The 24740-nt window shown below is 47.9% G+C and overlaps 1 long non-coding RNA gene across 2 annotated transcripts; it reads left to right on the top strand.

Moving 5' to 3' along the window:
* The first annotated feature begins 8612 nt into the window (after positions 1–8612).
* LOC136794019 (uncharacterized) lies at positions 8613–23069 on the top strand. 2 transcript variants are annotated; one of them, XR_010840172.1, is made up of 3 exons: positions 8613–8769; positions 15988–16165; positions 23036–23069. It is a non-coding gene; the product is annotated as an uncharacterized lncRNA (long non-coding RNA). The 2 variants fall into 2 exon arrangements; XR_010840173.1 differs by lacking the exon at positions 8613–8769 and adding an exon at positions 12019–12119.
* The last annotated feature ends 1671 nt before the right edge of the window (positions 23070–24740 follow it).

Below are 24740 nucleotides of genomic sequence, written 5' to 3'. Positions count from 1 at the left end.
GGTTCAGTGTCCCACTGACTCCCATGGAGCCCTGTCCCCACTCCTACACCACAGACTCTGATTATGTGTGGACTAGGGGGCACCCTGCCATGGCTGGGAGCTCACAGAATCAAATATTCAGACTATCATGAAAAAGCTGCCTTGGGGACTCCCAGGCCTCTAAAGTGAGGGTCTGCAGCTAGATGTTGCTCCCAGAGCCCATGGAGAAGAGGAAGAGAAGAGAGCAGAAGTTGTCAGTACTCAGAATTTCCTGATAACGGGGAATACCTAAGAGTGACCCAGCTCGGGAAGGACAGCCACTTCTTAGGACACTGTAGGGACATTCAAGGATTAGCTGGGTGGTTGCAAGAAATGACTTGTCCATTCCCTTCCAACTGGATGAAGCGGGATTGTATTGACCTAATGGCTAAGGGATTTGCTGGCAAAGGAGTTGGGACCAATAGAGGAAGGAATCTTAATGATGACCTTGAGGATAATGCAGCTCAAAGCTTACCTTCACAAGGAGATAGAGAAGACCCTGTCCTCCTGAAGCCAGGGCAGGCTTGGGCTCAGTCCCAGGCTGACTCACCAGGTCTTGGTGAGCTCATTGCACAATGGTGATGATGTCTGGGAAGGGTCTTGGAGAGCAAGCTGGCTGCCACACAGACAGGAAGGCTGGAGTTCCAGGCAGACACTGGTTGGGAAGGGAGCAGGGGGAAGTGGCCCCAAGAAGTTTTTAGAGCACTGTTGGGTACAAGGAACCTAGAAGAAGAGCTTTTCCCTGCATATGGTGGCTTGTCTGAACTAGAGAAGAAGTCAGGCAGCTTGGATAATACCAAGTTGTCAACCCACGGAAGAGTCAGGATCTGTCCAATGTGTTAGTGGAATGGGCGGGAAGGGACCCAAATCTCTCTCCTACTGTGGTGCCACAGCAGATATCATTATCATTGTGGTGGACAGTGGTAGTGAATACTTTGACTGCTGAATACCTCTCCCCCAACTATTCTTTTTTTTTTTTTTTTTCCCCTAGAATGAGAACCTGCCCATCCCCAACCCCAGGCACTAACATGGACACTTGACCTACTCTAGACACAGTGAGGGATTCAGGGCTGGGCACATGTCCCAAGCAGGGCCAATCAGAATCTTTCTTAGAAATGGATTAAGAACTCTCTTTCTAATAGGGTTGCCAAACAGGGAGCGTATCATTCTGGAGTTGGCTATAGCCCATCTTCCCTTGCCTTACAGAGGAATTCCATCCACAATTAAAGACAATGATCCAATACCCAGCAGGAAACAGCCAAAGATGAGAAGGAAGGGAGCCAAGATGATGTTGTATGAGCCCCTAGATCCAGCCAGTCCTGAACCTTCCAGTTAGATGAACTGGTAAATTCTTCTTTTGACTAAGCTAATTTGTGTTGAGTCTTTGTCAAGCTGGCTTAACGTTTGAATCTTCTAAGGTTTCTGGGAAAATTCAAATTCCTCTTAGCAGTATGCTTTCTTCTGGGGTAAGGAGCACTTAACTGAAACCTAAGAACAGATAAGCTCTTGGAGCATGGGAGCTGGAGTGGGAAAGGGGCATGAGTGAAGATGCCTCTGGGGCATTGGGGTGGGAGGAGGATAAACACGTCTTTTGTCAACCTGCTAGGACAGGTATGAGGCCCAAGTTCTTTTCTTGAGGGATACAAAGAGAAATGATAAGGCAGCCATTGCTATGTCAGTGTAGAAGATGGTGGAACATGGGAGGCATGGGGTGGGCCTGTTGGTGTTCTAGGTACACGCTTATTCTGAAGCCCATGTGGTTACTTGTGCTTTTCCGGGTGGAAAGATGCTGTGCCAGGACCTGTGGCATCACGGGGCTCTGCTGCCCTGCTAGTGGAGTGCCTACCTGGGTAAGAATGGAAATCCTAGGGCCCATGTCCTTCCTTGACAAATCTGCTCTTCCCCTCACCTCCCCCTGCGTCCTCACCAGCCTCCAGACCCCCAACCTGGAACATTTTCTTCAAACACCTCCTTGTCCCTTGGCTCCTGTCTGGGCACAACTGGTTCAGAGGGCCCTGAGCAGAGTCTTGTGATTCTGGGAGGCTGCAGACCTGAGCATGTGTGAGACAGGAACCCTGCCCCTCCTCCTGCCCAATGCCTCGACTGTTGTGTCTAGGGTCCCTGGCCAGCTGCCACCTGCCTGGGGTGATGGGCCGCTGGGTGATGGAATGCCAGCCAAGGAGTGATGTGGCTAGGCCCCTGGCCCTGCAGTCTGCCTGCCAACCGGCGAGAATCGTTACCTACACCGAGAGTGAACCAGGCTTCCCACACTAAATTAGCAAGAGCAAAGCAGACATCTCCCTTCTGTGCAGCAAAGGATTAGATGGGGTACAGCTGGCCTCCTTCCCTCCCTTACAGACAAGGGCAAGTTCAGGGACTCAGGGTGGGTGACTTTCCTGCTCCAGGACCGCACCACGTGGGGCAGCCTGAGGTCACGACCACCTCCCAGCCCCCAACCCCCTGCAACTCTTCCCCACTGCTGGCTGTCCCAGGTATGGATTTCCTTCCTCCCAAACTTCTTACTCTCATTTTGTTCTTGTAACCCTAAGAGTCATTTCCTTTGGTCTCTGAACAGGAAAATGAAGGTCTTATCTTGCGTTTCATCTTCCTTTGTGTTGGCAATATTAGAAACTTCAAATACTTGTCCCCCATTTTCCCCCCTGGCCACCTTCCTCCCTGAGTCGTCTCCCCTGTGGGAAAGCTCTAGTCCAAGAGACTAGGCTTCCTCCCTTCTCCAACTGCTGTCCCCCTACTGCTTTGCATCCAAGGTTCCTCAGTGGCAGCATAAGGGGCTGGAGGGGCCAGGGGCCACTGTGGCTCGTTGCCACTGTTCTGAGATCCTCCCCCCCTCCTCTGTTTCTCAGTCTGACTCTGTGGCAGCCAAAACTTTCCCACCTCTGATGGCCCAGCTCACACCTCCCTCCCTCCAGCCCTTACCTTCCCTGTGGGCTGTGGAGAGTAAGAGTGAAAGCTTGTTCCCACCCTGGCCTGCCTGGACTTGAATACTTGCTCTGGCACTCGTGCTCTGTCAGATGGGAAAAGACACCTTCCTCTTTGGCTTCCTCAAGTGTAAGTAGGGGATAATCATTGTACCTTCATCGTAGGGTGGATGTGCAGGGTGTGAGCTCATTCATGGAAAGAACTAGAACAGCACCTACTGTCCAGTGAGCACTCCATCATGCTAGCTATTATTTAGCAAACATTTTTGAATACACACATTTAAAAAAAATCCCCCCTTGGGACTTCTCTGGTGGCGCAGTGGTTAGGAATCCACCTGCCAATGCAGGGGACATGGGTTCGAGCCCTGGTCCGGGAAGATCCCACATGCCACTGAGCAACTAAGCCCGTGCGCCACAACAGCTAAGCCTGCGCTCTAGAGCCCGCAAGCCACAACTACTGAGCCCACGCACTACAACTACTGAAGCCCGTGCTCCGCAACTAGAGAAACCACCGCGATAAGAAGCTGGCGCACCGCAATGAAGAGTAGCCTCCGCTCACCGCAACTAGAGAAAGCCTGCGTGCAGCAACAAAGACCCAAAACAGCCAAAAAAAACCAAACCCCTTGCTCTTTGCTTTGGTTGTTCCTGGCTTTATGAGTAAATATGCTTTGCAGTTTTAGCACCTGCCCCTTGGCTCCTGCTTGGCTAAATGTTGATGGGACTCTATGGACTTGGTTCTGGGGGCCTCATCATGTCCTGCCCTGAGAGGCGAAGGCCTCTGTGGTCTGAAGATGAGAGCCTAGACCTAGGGTCAGACAGACCTACTTCTGCTAAACTACTTATAAGGTGTGTGGTCTCTGCTAGTCACTTAACTCTCCACATCTCAATTCCGTCATTTTAAAAAGAGGCGGGCATAATGAAAGCTCCCTCCCCATGGTACTGTATGTATTGATCAAATGAAATAATGTATGAAAGTTTCAAGAGCAGTGTTGAAAACACTGGAGAAACTCAACAGCTGTTTGTTGAGCATCTGTCTCATCTGCATAGCCTGGTCCTACACGCCCCCTGCTCACAGGCCTACCCCTCAGAGAGGCTTCCCAGAAGCCTCCTATCAAATGGCCAGCGGTATTGCCACCTTCCCCTGCCCCCTCCCAGCATTACTTTGCTTCATATCCCTTAACCCCAGCTGGCATTTTATAATCCATCTTTCTGTTTGCTTATTGTCCGATACCCAACTCTACCTGCTACTCTCCAGGAGGGCAGGGCCTCTGCCTGTGTTGTCCCCCCAAAACCTGGAACAGTACCTGATTCTTGCAAATGTGTTCAATAAATATCGCCACTTCACAGTATATTTTATATCCTAGTCATTTTAGCTCCCTCATAGCAAGCTTTATTGTGAGCAATAAGGTTTTGAATCAGGCAGAACAGGATTTAAACCTTCCCTTTTCTACCTTCAGAAATGTATACTGAGCTCCTGTTTTTTTCATCTGTAAAACAGAGAAAATAATATTTATACTAGGGTTATAGTGAAGATGAAGCGAGATAATGGCACCAAGAACAGTGATTGACATACAGAGGAAGCTCATCAAATCCTTGGTAAATGAATAAATGAAGGAAGGAAGACTGCACGAACTGGCCTTTTATCTGATCTCCCACCTTCCAACCCTTCTATCCTTCTTTGCTTCCTCCCCTCCTTCCCCTCCCTGAGGCTGGCACACTGGGACCCCTGCTAATCCCTCAGCCACAGGGCCTCTGTCTCTGAGTCCCCTCTGCAGGAGCCATCTGGATCAGCTTAGAAGCTATTACCCTTTAAAGCAAGGGTCGGCCACTACTTTCGCTCGAGTGCCACAAATATGGAACAAATTTTGCTGGAGGCACCAGACTGGCCAAAAGAACATTTTTCCAATTTTCAGAAAGGCATCACCAGCACCCAATGGCACTTTGACTTCCTGTTTTGTTTTTCTGTAAGGCCTTTCATATTCACTGCCCGTTTCTCTTTTCATCTTATCTATCAATCACTCTTAAGTAAAGAGCCATCCTCTTCTCCTCTGTTCTGTTTTTCCCTCTTTGGTGGCTTTTGTCCTCTTCTTCCTTCCTGAAGAAGCAAGCCCCTCTCAGGCTATTTCCAGTTCTGTTTGTTCAATCTTCTACCACATCCTACCTCACCCTGCTTTCTTTGACTTCCTCTCTCTAAATGGCCAGAGTGTGTTAAGATTCCAAAATTCAGATGGGGAGGAGATAGAAGGTCCTTGTCATGGGAGACAGTGAACCCTATTACCCCCCATCCCTCCCTATTTCAGCTGTCAAGGTGTAAGCTCTGGGTCTGCCCTGCCATGACATTTTCTAGATGCTTCTGTTAATACGTAGAAAAGCTGGCACAGTGAGAAGAAATACAAAGGCAATGTGCTTTCTCTGTGGGGCTTCTAAAGAAGGGGATCAGGCTGCTTGTATCCAGGCTGGTTTATTTCTTAGTCTTCCTACCCCTTCCAGGAGTCAGTCTGTAAGACTTTTGGAAGCCACACGCAGGCGGCTCACAGGGCACAACTTCTAATCTCTTGCCACTCTCCCCAAGGCCAGTCTCCTTTCCCTTCCTTCCCCTTCACCATCCACTTATAGCCTCTTGAGTCTACGTTTCCTCTTCCGAAAAATGAGAACAATAATCTTTCCTCTGGGCTCTGCACCGCTTAGAATGTGTTCTGAGGATTGGATGTGAGGCTGGAGGGGAGGGGGGTGTCTCAGCATCTAGGGAGGAAAGGGCCTCAGAAAGAGTCTATAAAGATATCTTGCTTTCCTCACTGTTAACACCGGTGAACTGGAGCCCAGATCACTTTTTTGTGTGTGTGCAGATTTGAGGGTAAGCCAGATTCAGAGAAGCAAGCTTAAGCTCCATCTGAGATGGAGTTGTAGTTTCTCACTTGGAATAACACTGTTGGAAAGCATTAACTGAACAGCTTAAAGTCAGATTTTGAGCTTCTTTGACCTCATAGGCAAGCCATTCCTTCCTGTATCAGCATCCCAACTTCACACATCGCTCCGAAACTGAGCCAATGCTGCGTCTTTAGAAAGCACGTGCTCCTGGAAACTTTGTCAAATCTGAAGACTGGGCCTTGCCTTTGTCAGAATCGGACACAGTGCTGGGTACCCTGAGGTGACCGGGGGCCCACCATGCTGTGATCTTTTTATTGCAAAGAACAAGCTAAGTGGCTTGAGTTTTAAAAAATAAAACGTATTTTAAATGACACAGATATTTAGGTTAGAGGAAAAAGAGGAAGGTTTATATTAGGAGAATACACACACACACACACACACACACACACACACACACACACACACACATGAATACATTATTATGAGCCAGGCATTGTGCTAAGCACTTTACATACTAGATTTCATTTATTTAAATGCTTCAGAAGAAAAATGGAGTAAAAGAGTTTTCTAAGTAGCTAAAAGCATACATTTATCCTGTACCAGAGAATAAAGATGAATGAAAAGACCGGGTAAGAAAGTAGGTTAAAAAAAAAAAAAAAAATCCTACGGAGAAACCAACTTTAGTCTGGGCTACTAGAGGTATCTAGAAGAAAGGAGGTCATGAACTTGTAGAATGTCAGGGCTGGAAAGAGCCTCAGGATCTTTCCAACCACTGTTGGCTCCATATTACAGATGAAGGTGCCGAGGTCCCAAGAAGGGAAGCAACACAGCCACCCTGGCACAACTGGTCATGTCATCTCCTTGGCCAGGGATGTCCCAGGGAAATCTAACGGTGTATCCCTGTACCCTCACTGTCCAGGTTAAGTCACCATGTCCCATGGATGGAAGGGTCATCGTTAACCCATGAATGGGTCATTACCCTTTGTTGTCCTGTGGCCCATTGCCCGGCAAGGGCTCTCGCTGACCACCAGGCTACCATCCAGCCCTTGAGTGATGTGCTCCCCCCGGCTTCCACGTGCATCTGCTTGTGCAGCCAGGGGGCTTCGTCCAGGCTGAGGGCCTCAGTGTCATTACTGAGGACAAGTCCCCAAACTTGAGAAAGCCGGACTCAGCATCTGTCCTTTGAATCTATCCTCAGATTCACAGAACACTTGAGCTGGCAGAGCCCACATGTCACCTGGCTCAACCCCACCAACTAGAGAGCCGTGAGGAGACTTACCCAAAGTGACACAACTAGCTGCAAACTAGTTGATGCCGGTGTCTATCCTCGCTTCCCATAGGAAAGCAGTGGTGCTGATTGTAGTCACGAGTTCTAGTAGGTTCCCGGCACTGATGGGTCTTGGGGGCGGGGGAGGGTTGCCATTGCCAGGATGATACATGAGGACGCAGGGGCGCTGGCTGGCATGGGAAAGGGCTGCATCCACGCAGCCAATGTTTGTCTGCTGCAAACCTTCCAGAAGCAGCGCTCCCTGCATCTTCCCAGACCCTTGCCTCACTGCACTATCTCATGTGACCCTGTGAAGGACGCGGGGCAGCTGTCTTCCACCCCACTTCCTGGGGAGAATGTGTGGGCTCGCAGATAACACTTCACCGATTATAAAGAATAATGTGTTAAAAATATAAGCTTAATATAAATAATAAATGATAGCAATATACTGTTAAATAATGGGCTATATTCACACAACAGGTAAGTTATGGAACCTGAGGTCCTATGTCTGTAGGGCTGTGTTTCCTATGCAATCATAGTCAGGTGATAAATACATTTATTTAGCATTTACCAGATACTGTTGTTCCTATATATATATATATATATATATATATATATATATATAGAGAGAGAGAGAGAGAGAGAGAGAGAGAGAGAGAGAGAGAGAGAGAGAGAGGGAAAGAGAAAGTCCAAAGAAAGGAGGATATATATACATATATGTATATATATACATATACATTCCCATTCTTTCTTCATAACAGGCTCATTAAGCACTATTATCCTCATTTTATAGATAAAAATACTGAGAGACAGAGAGGTTGAAACAAAGCTCAAAACCAAGCCGTATTCAATTAGCAATGCTTTGTTCTGGGCTTTCCGTTTGTGGAACCTGGCCCCAGCTCACTGTTTGTCAGATGACTTCATCCAATGATAAGCGGAAGAGGCTCCTTCCCTCACCTCCTCCGCACCACCCACACACATACTTTCTTTACTCCAAAAGGGAGCTGGACCAAAGCCCAGGAGAGGTTCCATGCACCTCTTTTTTATTCTCCTGGGTCATCCAGAATCTCCCTTCTTAAGCTTAATAACAAGAAGAAAGAAAATTCAGCTTAAGAGAGGGGCAAACACCAAGTGCGTGGCAGTGCTTGTTCCGGATGCGCTGTAGGTGAGCACGCAGCAGCCTAGTGCTCTGGGTGAAATGTCCAGGGGTCTGGGGTGACGGGGCAACCAGGTAGCGCCAAGGGCGCCACCCAGAGGGCAAGCGGGGAAGTGTCGGGGCCCAAGGCTCCTATAGGCTGGGCAGAAAGGGGCAGTGCGCTTGAGTAACAGTGATATTAAGAGGGTTTGACTGCAATCTAGAAAGCAGTAAACTGATATCTTTTTTTTTTTTTTTTTTTTTTTTTTTTGCGGTCAGCAGGCCTCTCACCGTTGTGGCCTCTCCCGTTGCAGAGCACAGGCTCCGGACGCGCAAGCTCAGCGGCCATGGCTCACGGGCCCAGCCGCTCTGCGGCATGTGGGATCTTCCCGGACCGGGGCACGAACCCGTGTCCCCTGCATCGGCAGGCGGACTCTCAACCACTGCGCCACCAGGGAAGCCCAAACTGATATCTTTAAATCCATCTAATGCCGCACAATCAAAAACCAAAGTATCTGGTATCAAGAGCAACTAAATAGATAGTAAGTACAAGCAAGAAAAGGGGTGGGCGGTAGAGTGAGAAATCCAGGGTGGAAAGAACATGCCAGTCAACAGGTAGGAGAGAGAGAAAGAGCAGGATAAACAGAGGATTTGCAAGAAAGTCCAAGAGAGAAAATGAGGTATTTGAACAGAGCTGGGCTACGGGATGGGGGTGGGAATGGCATTGGCTTCCTTAGCACAGCATGGTTTGGGATGTCAGCTCTCCAGGCAGGCCAGCAGGTGGGGACCCGCCAGCCTTCAGGACGGTGGATGGTATGACCCATCCCCTGCTTCTCCAGCTCTGGGACTCTGTACTTTGAGGAAGGGGTGCCTCAGGGCCGCAGTATCTTGTGATTGGTGACACGAGTGTGGCACCATCCCTGAGGAGGGGATGGAAATAGAAATGACAGATTAAGAAAAGAAGAAAAAATTCTTTTCGTTTCTCTCCCATCCCAGGTCACTATGTCCAACAATAATAGGATCACCCACTTCCCCATCATGGTGGACCCCTGGCATCTGCTCAGTTCTTAGGCTTGTAGAGTGGAGGAAATATGCACCCTGAATCTAGACTAAAACCCTGGTGGGTTTTTAAAATGTCTTCTCCTCCAAAGAGCTCACATTCCAAATGTGTCACTAACTATTTTTTGTTTTATCAGTAGCTCACGTGGTAAGAGGCTCAGGGCTCCAGACAAGTGAAGAGAACACTGCATATGTAATTCAGTCAGAACCCCAAGCCAAGAGTTTGTCACCCTTAGTTGAGAGAATGTAAGGGCTCTGAGCATTACTGATCGCGTGAGGGGTGGGGGGGACCCATAGGCAACAGCAAATATGAAGTAGTCTGCAGTGGACACTGGGGTGCCAGCCCAAAGGTGTCACACACAGGGGGTGTATGTCCATCCAAGCCACCATCCCTGCAGGGAGGAAGGTCTTGTGACTGTCTTGCTAAAGGCTCTCACCCAGGATGTCACTGAATGGTGAATAAAGCAAATGTGAAGTAATGAACCGCTGGGGGAGGTGACAAATCCTGGGGAAAGACTGGTCCTTGTGGGCCACATCTGGATGTGTGGAGAGCCACCAAAAGAATAATAACCAAGGTGGGACATTCACAGAGACACAGTCCTGAGGACAAGGGAGTGAGAGTGGGGTTCAAGTGTGCCAACGACCGGATCCCAAGGAAGGATTATGCTCCTTGAGTAATTTTCTTTCCTCAGCTAGCTGAAAAGTGGTATTTGGCTACAGCTTTAACTTTTCCCATGCTATGTGGTGATTCCATCAGTGTTGGTTTCCTAGGGCTGCTGTAACAAACCAGTTGGCTTAAAATGACAGAAATGTATTGCCTCTTGGTTCTGGAAGTGATAAATCCAACATCAAGTCATCAGAGGGCCGCGCTGAGGAGAACCAGCAACCCCCAGAAGCTCGGAAGAGGAGAGGAAGGGTTCCCACTGCAAGTGCCAGAGGGAATCCTTCCTCACCTCTTAGTAGGCTTGCAGCTGCAACCATTCAACCCCTGCCTATGGCATCACGTGGAGTTCTTCCCTCCATGTGAAGAACTCCTTCTTCACATGGATCCCTCCTTCCCTGTTGGGGTCCAAATTTCCCTCTTCTTATAAGGACACTAATTATTGGATTAGGGGCCACCACACCTTAACTTGATTCCTCGATTACATTTGGACCCTATTTCCAAATAAGATCACACTCACCAGAAGCTGGGGTTAGATTTTGAACATATCTTTCTGGCTCAATCCACAACATCATCTGATTACCTTGGTCTTTTAGTAAACCTCACACAGCCTTGAGCTATCCTGTGAGGAGAAAGGGACAGAACAAGCAGAGTGTTTCCTGCCTCCCACCCCTCCCCCTACAGTGGGGAGAGAAAGGTGTCCTATCTAAGCCTCCTTGAGGGATGCTGAGAAGAACAGCAGCAATTTCCTCATTGACCCCTTCTCTTTCCCAATATATTTTAGAGGGAGATGACCCTTGAAAGGGGTGTGTGTGTGGTTGACATGTGTGCACTCATCTTATGCCACCTCCATCCCGACAGAAATTATATAGCTCTTGGGAGCAAAAATAGCGTCTGCCTCATATGTGTATTCTCTGCATCCCTGGCTCAGGACTGCCTCACTCAGTAAATATTTGTTGAATTGAACTGAATGGAATGAAATTGAGTTGTGGGGAAAAAAATCATGCCAATATTTTTTGGCCTTGGAAAGAGAACAGAAAGGAATTTGTTAAAAGAAGAGCAAGGGCTTGAGATGAAGAGAAAACTATTCCCCTGTTTTCTGATGAGGCCACCAGGTGGGCATCAAGGGGACATGCTCAGCTCTTCTTCTAGAACATTATTATCTTTTCAAGGGCCCCACGGCTCCTTGTCCTCTCAATAAGGATGTATGTTCCACACCTTCTTTACATTTTCAGCAACGTCAATCTTTTTAAAAAAATGCATCTCCATTTGAGATCCCTGGCATCTGGTTTGATTGAAACATGTCTCTGTCCACTCAAGCTGAATGCTGGAACGCTCCAGCTTTTCAGTGTGACCCACCAGCCTCCACGGGTAGCACAGTGGCCACGGGCATAAAACAGGGCTCTCTTCACTCCACACCCTTGCATTCATGGGAATTCTGGTTCCTTTTACCCTCCATCCAGGCCTCGTCAGGTGGCATCACACAGATTCCAAGAAAACATCTTAGCTGTATGTACCTGTGCCATTTCCCTCAGCTTCACATTTGGTTCACTAGGGTGGTGTCTCTAGTCGCCCTTCAAATGGCAGCAATGCCACTGATTCCCACTTCTGTCCCCATAGGATGGCTGGTGTCCCCCAGGTGATGCTTCTGTCAATGTTGGTACCAGGAAGCTAAGGAGCAGCCACTGACACTGGGCTCACACCTCTGCTGCACCAGTCACCTCCACGGGCAGGGCTGCCCTGGCCAAGCCACAGCACCAAGGCCACCACCACTGTCACCAGCACTGCTTCCTATAGAGCCAACACCATGGCCCAAGCCTCCAACTCTGTCAGCAAAGCTTCTGCCAAAGCAGCCATCACCAGCCCCGAGGCTGTGGTCAGGCTGGGCTCTCCATGCCTCTCGGAGGATCTAGAAATAACTCTGGGTATTTACAATGCCTGCTTGGCAGCCTCATCCCCCTGAGGTTCAGATGTGAGACTATGGGGGCTGAATGAGGTGATCTGAGTGGAAGACCACGGCTGTTTTCCACATGGCCCCTCCATTCTGGGGATGGATCATTGTCCTTGAACTTAGTGCAGGTGCTGCGTTCTCTCTCTGCTCAGAGTCGGTCCCCAGCCTTCCTGCCGCAGCAGGCCTTTCAGAGCTTTGCTTCAGTGGATATCCCAACAGGCGTGAGTACTAGACCAAACTCAGGTAAAACTGAGGTTACAAATTCAAATAGGTCAATTAAAACTTAATTTTTGCCTCGCATGTATTTTTGCGGGTATGAAAGTAAAACATAATGGCAGGGCCTAAAACAAAGAGGACAGAGTCACACAGCTGGTCTAACAAAGACTAAGCAGAGGGCAAAAACAGAGACCCTGTGGTTTCATTTCCTTCTCCCCACTCAGCTTTTCCAGGAGCTCGGAATGTGTTTACTAGAGCCATCCAGTCCTTGCTTTGGGAAATTGGTTAAGAACAATAGCCTGGGGCTAGGTACAAACAGAAATGCCCCACATGGTGTGGGATAAGATAAAGGTTATAATGCAGGTAGCCTGCTAGCTTTGTCAAAACCATTCCCAAGGCAGAACACAATTGGCTTTATCAAATTCTATCTATTTACTTTTTGTTGATGAGGAAGCTCTAATATCCTACAAGTCCCCACCTCACCTCCATTTATGATCTCAAGGCCACAGCAGGTCCTTGGATGAAATGCAGACGTCTCCTGGGCTGTCCTTGCCTGGAACTCACTGAGGACTGGTGATTCCTGATCTGAAAGACTAAGTGCGATGTGAATGAAGGGCTCTAAGGAGCTATGAAGAGCTCTAGGAATGCAGCGTCCTGTTAATAATGAGACCAAACTCAAGTCATCCCCTGCCCCAACCTCACTTGCACAGGAAGCCCATGGATCTGGCTTGAAGACTCTGAGACCTTCATCCTTCACTCAGAAGAAGCCCTCAAAGGGGAGAGAATGACTACACAGGCACAATGGGAGCAGGAGTGGAAAGAATTCGTAATAAATCTATCCTTTCACAGGCATGGAGAATCCACTGTGTCCATCCAGCACTAGGTTATGTGCTTCAGAGATGCAGGAAGGTTGAGACATGGCTCTTGTCTTCAGGGACAGGAATCTTCTTGAGCAAATTTAATGACCTACAGTAAGCCATGGAACACCAGAGAGAATGAATAAAAATGGACACACAGAGGGCCAGCCACTCACCTTTCGGTTTTTACTCATGAGAATTTGCTTCAGCAAACAACAATCACCACAACCAGAAAAGTAGCTTCCTCTCTCACTTTTCTAGTTCTTGCTTCATTTTGAATGACTCCTTGAGGAATGAGATATGGAGAGTTGGCACCAGGATATTGTTTGCTATTAATACCTATGCCGGACTTCGCTGGTGGGGCAGTGGTTAAGAATCCACCTGCCAGTGCAGGGGACACAGGTTCGAGCCCTGGTCCGGGAAGATCCCACATGCTGCGGAGCAACTAAGCCCGTGTGCCACAACTACTGAGCCTGCTCTCAAGAGCCCGTGAGCCACAACTACTGAGCCCGCGTGCCGCAACTACTGGAGCCCGTGAGCCTAGAGCCCGTGCTCAGCAACAAGAGAAGCCTGTGCACCACAATGAAGAGAAGCCCCTGCTCGCCACAACTAGAGAAAGCCTGCGTGCAGCAACGAAGACCCAACGCAGCCAAAAATACATAAATGAATAAATAAATTTATTTTAAAAAGTACCTATGCGAAATAAAAGATCAAAGAGTTTTCACCTCATTCAAAGGATTTAACTGGTAAGAACCCTACTTAAGTAGGTACCTTCCTGATATGGATTGAATAGTATCCCCCTAAAAGATATGTTCAGATCCTAACCCCTGCTACCTGTGAATGTGACCTTATTTGGAAGTAGAGTCTTTGTAGATGCAATCAAGTTAAGATGGGGTCATGTAGGATTAGCATGGTCTCTAATCTAATAACTAGAGTCATTATAAAAAGAAGGAAATTTGGACACAGAGACATCTGGGGAGAACACCCTGTGAAGGTGGAGGCAGAGACAGGTGTGATATGTCTACACGCCAAGGAACACCCAGGATTGCCAACAACCACCACGGGGCTAGAAGGATCCTCCCCTACAGACTTCAGAGAAAGCACGCCCTGCCGATCGCTTGACTTTGGGTGTCCAGCCTCCAGAACTGTGAGAGAATACCTTTCTGTTGTTTGAAGCCACCCAGTTTGTGGTACTTTGTCACAGCAGCCCTAGAGAAAGAATACGCTTCCTTAATCTCTACTTTTCCCCCATAGCCCCTGCCCTTCTCACACCCCTGCCTTCCCAATACACACACACACACACACACACACACACACACACACACACACTTCTAAAAACAGGAAGTTATTTTAAAGCCTAGACTTGGAGCTGCTTCCTGCCTGACCAAGATCCACACATTCCAAACACTGAGCCTTTGATCCTAGAGCAAAGTCTCCTGTGGCAGAGTAATGCTAAGACTGACACAGAAACTGGAATAGACACCCCAAAAGTGCCTGTGGAGCAAACACACTAAGACAACGCTGAGCAGAGAAGCCCCCAGAGAAAAAACTGCTACTGGCTTGAAGGGAAGACACAGAGAGCAAAGACTCTAGAGAGAACAGCACTTTCTTTGCTCCAGGCTGCCACAGCCCCAGGCTGGGCCTCCCAGGACCATTTCAGCCCCTTGTAAGCTGGGAGAGCCCACTGTTAGGGGTGGTACCACCCCACGCCATAGCAAGCCAAACAACCCGAGAAGGAGGATGCCATTGAAGGCGGAGACATTCAGATTCCTTCTCAGCAGGAACTCGGCACCAGAGGCCTCTCAGCTCTCTCTTTCCAATCCATCCATGCCTTTGCACGAAAGCACAGGCTCAGTTGAAGTAAGGATGCCTTAGAGCACAAAAAAACTCAAGCAACCAAAACCCCAGACACCCGTACACTTGATTAGACCCAGAAGGTTTGGTTTCAGGGCCCTTGTGGAATTTATTTACATCACTATTCCCCTCCTCCCAAATCGGCAGTTCATAAATACCAACCCATTTCCTAACCCATTAAAGCACTATTAGAAGTCAAGAGACTCACATTCAATTCAAGCTCTTCTAAGAAATAGTTGCCTTCCTCTTCTGTAATTCCTCTCGATGTCATGCCTGGGGGAAAACGCAGTAATGCTACCAAACGGAAGACTTTGAGACCTGAGTTTTGGGGCAGCACAGATCATTGCATCCAAGGAGGTATTGCACAGAGCCAGGTGCTTGTTTATTTACCTCCCTGGGACAAGAGACCTGCATCATGTTTAGAAATCCGTCTTGGCAGAATGATAGAATGGGAAGAAAAAAATCATCGAGCAACCAACTGGTCCAACACCTTCATTTTACAGCCCAGAGAAGTGAAAACACTTCCCAAGGCCATACAACCACTTGTGACAGAGTAAGGACTTGTACCCAGTTTCCCTGACTCCCAGCCTAGTACTCTTTCTGGACCTACCTAACCAGAGAAGGGAAAATAATATGTATTGTGGTAAAGCAAGGACAGGGGTATAGGGAACCCTAGGCCATTGAGGAACTGGCACATTCTAAAGCATCACTTTGATGGCTCTGATCAGTAGCCCCTTTTCATCCTTGCTAGGCATCCCCAAGTTGCCAGCCAAACGGATGAATTGCTGATATTCTTGCTTGCCTAAGAAAAGCATCTCTTGGAGGGTTAATAAAGCTGTCTGAACCATCCTACAGGAGGCCACCTTACATTCAGAGAGCACTGCTGCTCTGCTGATTGGTGTTATGATGACCAATGAGGATCCAACTTCTTGTGCTTATTGTTGGATATCTAGGCCTTCAAGGCCCTCTACAGTCTGATTGATCCCAACGACCCTAATCGACCTTGCCTCGTGTCCAGGTGTAGACGTGTGAATTTTTTTACTGTCTGGCTTCCATCCCGCTTCCTGATAGCACCCTGTATTCATTTAAGGTAATGTTAGCTGTAACAGTGAAACCTCAAAACTTCAATGACTTAACATCATGTGTCTTTTCCACCTAACAGCTGAAACAGGCACCTCTCCTCCAGGAGGTAATTCAGAGACCTAAGCTCCTTTCATCTTATGGATCTGCCGTTTCTAACATATGGCTCTCAAGATCACACTGGGTGATCATGTCCACTGCAGCCGCCAGATGGGAAAGGAACTTGGAAGAGCACATGTGGAAGCCTGCCTGGAAGTGATGTATGCATAATGGCATCAATTCCCCTCATATTCATTGGTTAGAACTCAGTCACATGGCCACACCCAACTGCAAGGGAGGCTGGGAAACACAGTCCAACTCTGTGCCCAGGAATAAGAGGAAAGATCTTTGTAAGTTAGCTAGTAGTTTCTGCTGCACGTCCCAGATTCTTTAGGTGGACTTTCCTCTGCCTTATCTCGTGAAATCATGACAGAGGATAATGTTTGGTTCTCCTTTTCATTGGCCACCTCCCACTAGGGAAGCCGAGGGGCCAAGAAACTTCTTCACTAATTGTATAGCCAGGGACCAAGCAGTCACTTAAACTCAGTCAATCACATATTTTCCATCAGGACTCTGAGTCTTGAACAAGACACAAAAGATGCCACAAGAGATGGAGAGAACACTTTGAGGTCATTTTTATTGTACTGTGGTGGGACTCAGTGGTGGTGATAGCCTCTGGGGGCCATTCACATGCCCAGTGTCATAAGCAGAGCTCAGGCTGATGTCTTCATTTCTGTCTGCCACACCCACTCCTCTGATCCTTCTTTCCCAGTGCCATAGTGTTACCTCCCACGTCTCAATAGCACCACCTTACTCTAAAGTGGAAAGCAAGACTGAGAACAGCTCCACAGGAAGTAAAGAGAGTACCCTGAGAAGTCACCTAACTTTCTCACCATCTATCACCAATGACTGAAGAAATCCAGAAGATCTCACCTTTATCAAAACTCCCTTTATTTTCGAATGAGAAGAAAGCAAGTGACAAAAGATGTAAAGATGGCAAAACCCAGGGAACCATGGGGCTAACCAGATATTTTGACCACCCCACTCCCTTATATGTACCTCCCTTTACTAGCAGAAAACTTTCACAAATGGTACCTCCACCCACTGGCTAGTACCAATTTTGTCTTAACTTATTGGTCTTGGAGCTTAAAGACAGTGCCCTAGTGGCTCTTCCCCTTCTCAGCCTCACAGACTGCTCTACTGTCTTCTCCACTCCAGATCAGGGGTCAAGCCAAGTGAATGTTTTGAAGAGTGGGTCCTTCTAATTGTCCCTCCCCTTGGAGTAGAGCTGCCCACCCTCTTTAGTGACCACCTGCAAATGTAATAGGCATGGGAGACATTGAGATGGAAAAATCAGTCTACACTCCATCTCCACAGGGAAGGTGCTTCTGAGCAAAGTGAAGATGACCAGTCTGAGGCAGACCTCCCACCCGGGGAGGAGATGCTGTCCTGCTTCTTGGTCACCCATCTGTCTGAGAGAAGGGATAGAAAGGGCATTGGATCATGGCTGAGGACACCTGACTCAAGTGAGTCACAGAATTAAAAGTAAAGGGACCAGGACTTCTCTGGCAGTCCAGTGGTTAAGACTCTCTTCTTCCATTGCAGGGGACATGGGTTTGATCCCTGGTCTGGGAACTAAAATCCCACAGGCCACACGGTGCGGCCAAAGATAAATAAACAAAAATAAAAAGTGAAGGGACCTCAGACACTACTTAGTCCATCAGTTTTCAAACTTTTAAAACTCAGAAACTCTGTCTTCAAATGGCATTCCACATGGAATCCTGACATATAACAGATAAAGTTGGAATGTTCTGATTGAAGCAGGCATAGAAATTCTTAGTTCTGGCTTCCTGGCTCCCACTCCACTCCCTGAGGGGGCTCAGAGGCACTCATGCTTCCTGGAATTCCAGTCTGAAAGCTCCAGATCTCACCCAACTGGTTGTTCATTTCATAAATGAGGGTTCTGAGACTTGGCAAGTCTAGCCATGGCAAAGACTAGAACCCATGTCTCATCGCCACTCCAATTCTCTTTCCACAAAGTTTGCCATTTTTCAACTCAGTTTCTTCATCTTTAAAATGGGGATAGGCCTCATCTACCAAGGGGCTCTCTGAGGATCGAATGTGTGTGAAAGCATAATGAAAATCCTAGAGCTCTTTTACTGCCTTTCTAGAGTAAGTGAATCACCCTGCCTGGGGACTAGCTTTCCCTAGACACATTCTGGATCCCCCAGATTCCAGTGAGAGCCACACAGTGAGAGTATTATTAGCTCCCCTGAGCAAAAGATGTCCACCAAGGATAAGGATTTGACCTGCATCACGTGTGGGGATTTTGGCAGATGTGTGCTCACTGGGGCTTCAGCACCCCAGTTTAAGCAGTTAATTTACCTGATGGAATACTGCTCCCTCCCGACTCTGAAAGGACTCTGCAGGCATGCTCATCTGACACTGCGAAGGGCTCTGCTGAGAAGCCAAGCGTGGGTTGAGAGGCCTGGGAGAAGAGTCAGGGACACTTACAGGCACTAAGCCAGGGTTTCCCACACCAACTATACTTGGCGCATTTTAGTGAATCGGAGACAGGCATCAGCTCCAACAGAATGGCATGGAGGTTGCACTGAGCGCCTCAGCTCTAGGCTTCCCTGAAACTGTGAAGAGGTAGCACTCAGTGGGAAAACTGAAAAGCTGTGCTAGGGAATATGCTTACATCACATGCGGAAGGATTTAGGCTAGATAGAAGAAAGAATGTCACAATATCAGTTGTGCTGTTTCAAAATGTTTCAGGAAATGGTATCCAAATCCTCAAGGCCTGATAATTTCTCTCAAATATTCCTTTAATTGGCCCTCTCTTCCCTAAGGTTAAGGACACATCAACTTTCACCTACACAGCAGAGTTAGTCCTAAGTGCCTCTGGTCTTGCTTTCTTCCAAACCAACCTCCACTCCTCCACACAGCAGACAGAAGTATCTGTAAAACCAAGTCTGACCATGTCACTCCCTTCCCCAGATAAAGGCCAGGATGCTTGCCATGTGGTCTCACACTTTGCCTTCCAGCCACACTGATCTAGTCTCGTTTTCTGCCCCATCCCATGCTGTTTTCAGCTCTGTGACTTTGCATTTTCTACTGCCTTTGAATGCTCTTCTCTCCTCGACTTTACTCCATCCTCCCATAGCATCCCTGGCTCTCCCGTGCAGCCAGAGATTTTCCGATGGGGTTGTGCTGAGGCTCTGAGGTGGTGGAGGTTGTGTAGGGGCTTGGAGGTACAGCCATAAGTTAGATATCTTATTCTTTGCTTTCTGATCAAGATGTGAAGAGGCCTTGCTTCATGTCTACTGTAGCGTGGCTGATTTCACCCAGAGAGAAGACTTGAGGGCAGGGACTCCAGTGAGACCGGCATCTGCTCTCACTTCCTTTCTGCACGTGAGGCCTGCATGCCCACGGGCTGCCTTATCCAAGTCACGATCCAGCCCTCAGTGGGAGTGATCTAACTACCCGCCCCCCCTTCCCAGAGAAGTAGCCTTGAGAAAGGAACCGCCACGGTCACGATTGAGAGGGAACTCTCTGCCTCAGCCGCATGGGGGACTCACTCTCCTCAAAACCCCGGGCGTAATTGTAGGGTAAAATATCATGGTTTGGTTTTGCTTTTGGAAAAAGACAGAGGGCTAAATATAGCGGCCTGTCTGGAACACATTCCCCAGGGAGTCTCTACCCTTTAGAAAGAACTGGAGAGAAACATCTCCCAAGCAGGAGCAATACACCCATGAGGGATGCGGGCATCAGACTTCATTCCTCCCTTTCTTGGAGAGGAGTTCTCTGCTGGCACAGGGCTTCAACAGAGAAAGCAGCGGTGACATATCCCTTCCAGCCCTGCTCAAGGTCCTGCAATGGCTCCCCAGTGCCTTTAGCATAAAACTCACCCTACTTTGAAGGACCCTCAGGGACTCTATAATATGACCTCCACTGATACTTTCTTTGAACTAACAGTGACTGAGTGCCTGCCTGGTGGCAGCTTGATGCCAGGCCAGTGAATGCAGAAATGGAATCTTGACCCCTGCACTGCAGGGGCTCACTGTTTCGTGGGTATGACAGTTGGTTTTATGTGTCACACTTGGCTAGGGGACAATCTCCAGTTATTCACTCAAACCCTAGCCTGCACGTAGCTGCAAAGGTATTTTGTAAGTGAGATTGAAGTCCATAATCAGCTACCTTTAAGTAAGGGAGGTTATCCTCAATGATCTGGGTGGGACTGATTCCATCGGTTGAAAGGCCTTAAAGAGCAGAGCTGAGGCTTCCTGGGTGCAGAAATTCCATCTGTGGACAGAACTCCAACGATGTCTGAGAGTTCCAGTCTGCCCTCCTGGACAGCCTGCCCTTTCGATCTCACACGTGCATGGCTAGTCCCCACAATTGCATAAGCCAATTCCATGCAGTAAATTGCTGATACAGTAGGGATGCCACGGTGAGGCGGTGCCCTGGCCATCAGGAAACATGGCCTGCACTACCAGTCTGTAACCCTGGGCCAAATACACCACGGACAGAATACGTTTTCTATGCCAGGCATCGTACTAGATATTGTATTATCTTAGTTACTCTTCCCAATACGAGGGCTAGGTAGGAGTTGCAGAGGAGGAAACTGAAGCTCATAAATAGTAAGTAATTGACCCAAGGTTATACAACTAGTAAGGTGCAGAGTTGGGATTCAAACTAATTCTGCCTGGTCCCCAAACCTGTGATCCTTCCGATACATGGCACATCCCTGTCACCTATTATCTCACCAAACAATCTGAGTCTCAGGTTCCTCATTTCTGAAAAGAGGGTGATCTCTCACACTCCCATCACTGTCTTCTCCACTCATCAACCAGCAAAACTTCAGATGTGATGAGGGCCCCAAGAATGACTTGGAGACGCAATCCTTTTAGGGACAACAAATGCTGGTCCCAAGTGACACAGAACCCGAGCTCTGGTTTGCTTCTGCATTCACCCTTTTATTAAATGCACACGTTTGAAACACTAGTAACAGGGAAGGGGATGAAAAAGATATACAGAATACTAAGAAATAAAGTATGCCCTCTAGGAGCTTGCAGAAGCCCAGGAAATGCATCCTAAAATACCTCAGTTGTTTCTGATGCTTTTCTTTTATCATAGCGCGCCCTCTCTTAGGAACGGCACGAAATCAAATTGAGCTCCTGGCCAGATTACACTAGGATCCAAGGATTGTCAAAGTATAATTAAAAGGTGGGGGAGGAAGGGAGAGAAAGCTCAGAGAAGGAAACGGACTGCACTGGCAAAGAGGAAGATAAAATGTAGAGATGGGGAGAGGAGAGAGAAGAAAGAGGACCAGGAATAAAGGATGGCTTTTGCAGTCATAAAATGGTTACACTGTAAACCTTTAGTATGTATTTTTTTTTTTTTTTTTGTGGTACGCGGGCCTCTCACTGCTGTGGCCTCTCCCGCCGCGGGGCACAGGCTCCGGACGCGCAGGCCCAGCGGCCATGGCTCACGGGCCCAGCCGCTCCGCGGCACGCGGGATCCTCCCGGACCGGGGCACGAACCCGTATCCCCTGCATCGGCAGGCGGACTCTCAACCACTGCGCCACCAGGGAAGCCCTAGTATGTATATTTTTAAAAAAGCCCTCCACCTTGCAGTTACTTAGTAAGCAGGCGAGAAACTTCAGCAGTGAACTTGCAGACCGTGCATTCAACCGCCTTCTGAATGTCAAGGGTGGACGGCTGATAAGTCTATTCCCAGGGGCTCTCTTGGCGCCATATGTTCTCCAGTGCTCCGTCCTGAACAGAGCAAGTTCCGCAAGGACACGCCAGTGGGAGCCCTACCTGCCGAACTCCTCCTGAGTGAGAACAGGAGGCAGCCGTCCTGACCGCTATCCAGTGGGCACAAGCAGATCTCAACAAAATCTACAAAGCCTGGCGTCCCAGAGAGAAACTTCAGGTGACAGGCCCCCTGGCCGGGCCAGGCAAGGCAGCTGCACCTGAGGGCACGATGCTTGAGCTGGCTGCAAAGAGAGGGGTTTCTGGGTGATCAGCACGTGCACTGGGCGACATTCTTTTGGGATGTGGGTGGTTGACGTGGAGTTACACACAGAGACGAGGAGCTCCAGGAAGACAGGTAGGTGCCTTGGTTGGTATATTACAGAGGGGCTTGAGTCAGGGACATTTACCAGCATTTCCTTAACCTCATTAACCATCATCTGTGAAATGGGGTAATGATACAGATGTCACAAAATTGTTGGGACAATTAACTGGGAGTAAAGTAAAGCATGTTGTCCAACACCTGGAGCAGAGTAAACATTAAGAAATGACTAGCACTATTTTTACATTGGGGGATTATTTTGGAACTTAAGCATCCAGCATCTCAAATGAAGAACATATGTATAATTCTTACATGAAAAGTAATTAGGATTGAGTGACAATTCCTTCCTAGACATTTGAGCAGTGGTTCTCAAACTTCAGTGAGCAGAAAAATCACCTGGTGTGCCTGGTAAAAACGCAGAGTCCACACCACCTGCAAGACCCACCTCTACTCATGACCATTGGATTCAGTGTGTCTAAGAAGAGGCCTCTGCCACATTTCATGGAAATGCTCTGTTTGTGGGTCTGTCTGTAAATTCATTGAGGGAAGCAAATATACCTTGCTCATCTCTGTATCCCAGACTCTTAGCCCAGCTCCTGGAACATGGGAGGCACTGAGGAATGTTGTTTGAACAAAGTGCCCATTCGCCCTTGAGAATAGTATCTGGGGGAACTGGAGGAATTCTTAATGCCGAACTACAGTTAGGACCTTTATTTTATAATATATCTTACCCAGAGGGTGGGTGCTGAGCCAGAGCACAGGAGTATGACTAAGTCCACCAACAATATTTAGTGCCTTTGATAGGAGCGCCTAAGATGAGATAGGAGAAAGGGCTGGTTTGTACATTTCTAAGAGCAGAGTTTATAGAGAAAAAGTAATAAGTCCTCAGAAGAGAATAAAAGGGTAATTTTTCTAAGCCAAGGAAGTCAAGTAAGGAGGGAAGAAAGGCCATCCTGAATAATATGGAAATGTAGAAGCAGTGAGAATTCCTTTTTCCTCCTACTTCTAGCTTCTGGTTTATGCTCAAGTTCCTGGGCCTCCATCTAGTTCTGCTACTACCTAACTCCGTGACCAAGGGTAACCTCTTCGTTGTCCCATCTGGAAATAAGAACGATGTCATCTCTACCATGAGCAACAAAAAGCCGATCTTGGTCATCTCTTGAGCCTCGTCTTCTGCAGCCATGCTAAACCTTTGTGCTTCCAAGCTTTTGTATTTGCAATGACTCCTGCCGTTACTTCTTTCTTTGGTTATCAAACTACTCTCGTCCTTTAAAACTCAGCTCAAGCATCAGCTCTTCCAGGAAGCCTTCCTTGAATGCTTGGTTTCATTTGGATGCTCCCTCCCTACACACGGTTTCCCACAACACCCATTATAGGACCTGTGATTCTCTTCTGCATCCGTTGCCTTTTCTGTCTCCCCATGAAATTCTGAGTAAGGACTGCCTTGATTCACCTCTGTGTTCCCACATTTTAGCACAACGTCTAGCTCATTACAGATGCTCAACAAGAGCTCAAATAATTAGCTAATTAACTAGAAATAAAATGCATGGGGAATAAGCTTCCTGGGTGTGTAGGGGTGGTGGCTGGGTGGCAAAAGCCAAGGCATACAATTGCCTAGGGTTGTAATACACTTAACTCCCAGGAAAAAAGAAAGTGAAGTAAAGGACCAGGTGCACTAGAAAGCATGCAGAGACCTGCTCTGTGGCCCTAATAAGAAAGCAAGTTGGGAAAGATGTAGGGTATCTTCCCTAGAAAGATTTAGAATAGAAATGAAATATCTTTATGCAGCTACAGGCAAAAGTCAATACCAAAACCATAGGGGAGAAAGAGAAAATCTCCACTCAGAAAACTCCTTAATGTGAGGATTTAAGTCATAAGATCCTGGTGGGGGGTTAAATCAAGATTTCTTCATCTGTAAGTGGGCCCTGTTGAACTTCCTTCCCAGTGAAATGTAAACAGGACTGGCCTTGCAGAGTTAGAAAGTCCTTGGATATGACATCAGGGAAATTGCCACAGATGCTGAACAATATCCTTTTTCCTCTGTAATAGTTTCCTGGATATAAAGTGCCCAAAGAAAACATGGTCAATGTTCACTTGCAGATTATTGAGAGAAGAGCCTGTGTCTTTAAATTGATCTATATCTCCCCCTCCTTACACACACACACACACACACACACACACACACACACACAATCTGAAATGGGGCCAGGCAGCTACACGGGCTGGGAGAATACTCAGTCAAACAGATTTGAGTGAACCCATTCCCCTGGGTTCAGGTTTGTTGCCAAACATTTACAGAGTGCTCAATACTTGCCCAGCTCTGCACCAATAGCTTGAAATGCTTTATTTCATGCAAGACACAAAATTAGTTTATGAGGCTGGAATATCACTGTTCCCATTTTGCTGATGAGGAAACTGAGGCACAAAGAGGTTAAGAAATGGGCCCATGTTTATGCAGAGAGTGAGTGGTACAGCTGGGATAAAAACCCAGGCAGTCTGGCCTCAGAGTTCCTGCTCTTAACCAATACTTTCTACTGAAGAGGCAAAGCATGTGTAGATGCAGACTGCTGATCTGTTCCTGGTACCACCAGGTGTGATGGGCTGAATGTTTGTGTCCCCCTCCAAATGTGTATGCTTAAACCCTAATGCCCCATGTGACTGTATTTGGAGATAGGGCCTTTAAGGAGGTAATGAAGGTTAAAGGAGGGCATAGG

This window comes from Kogia breviceps, chromosome 1 (assembly GCF_026419965.1).
Source record: "Kogia breviceps isolate mKogBre1 chromosome 1, mKogBre1 haplotype 1, whole genome shotgun sequence".
Taxonomy (NCBI): Eukaryota; Metazoa; Chordata; class Mammalia; order Artiodactyla; family Physeteridae; genus Kogia; species Kogia breviceps.
The sequence above is the reverse complement of the archived record's forward strand: the minus strand, read 5'-3'. Positions and strand labels throughout refer to the sequence as shown.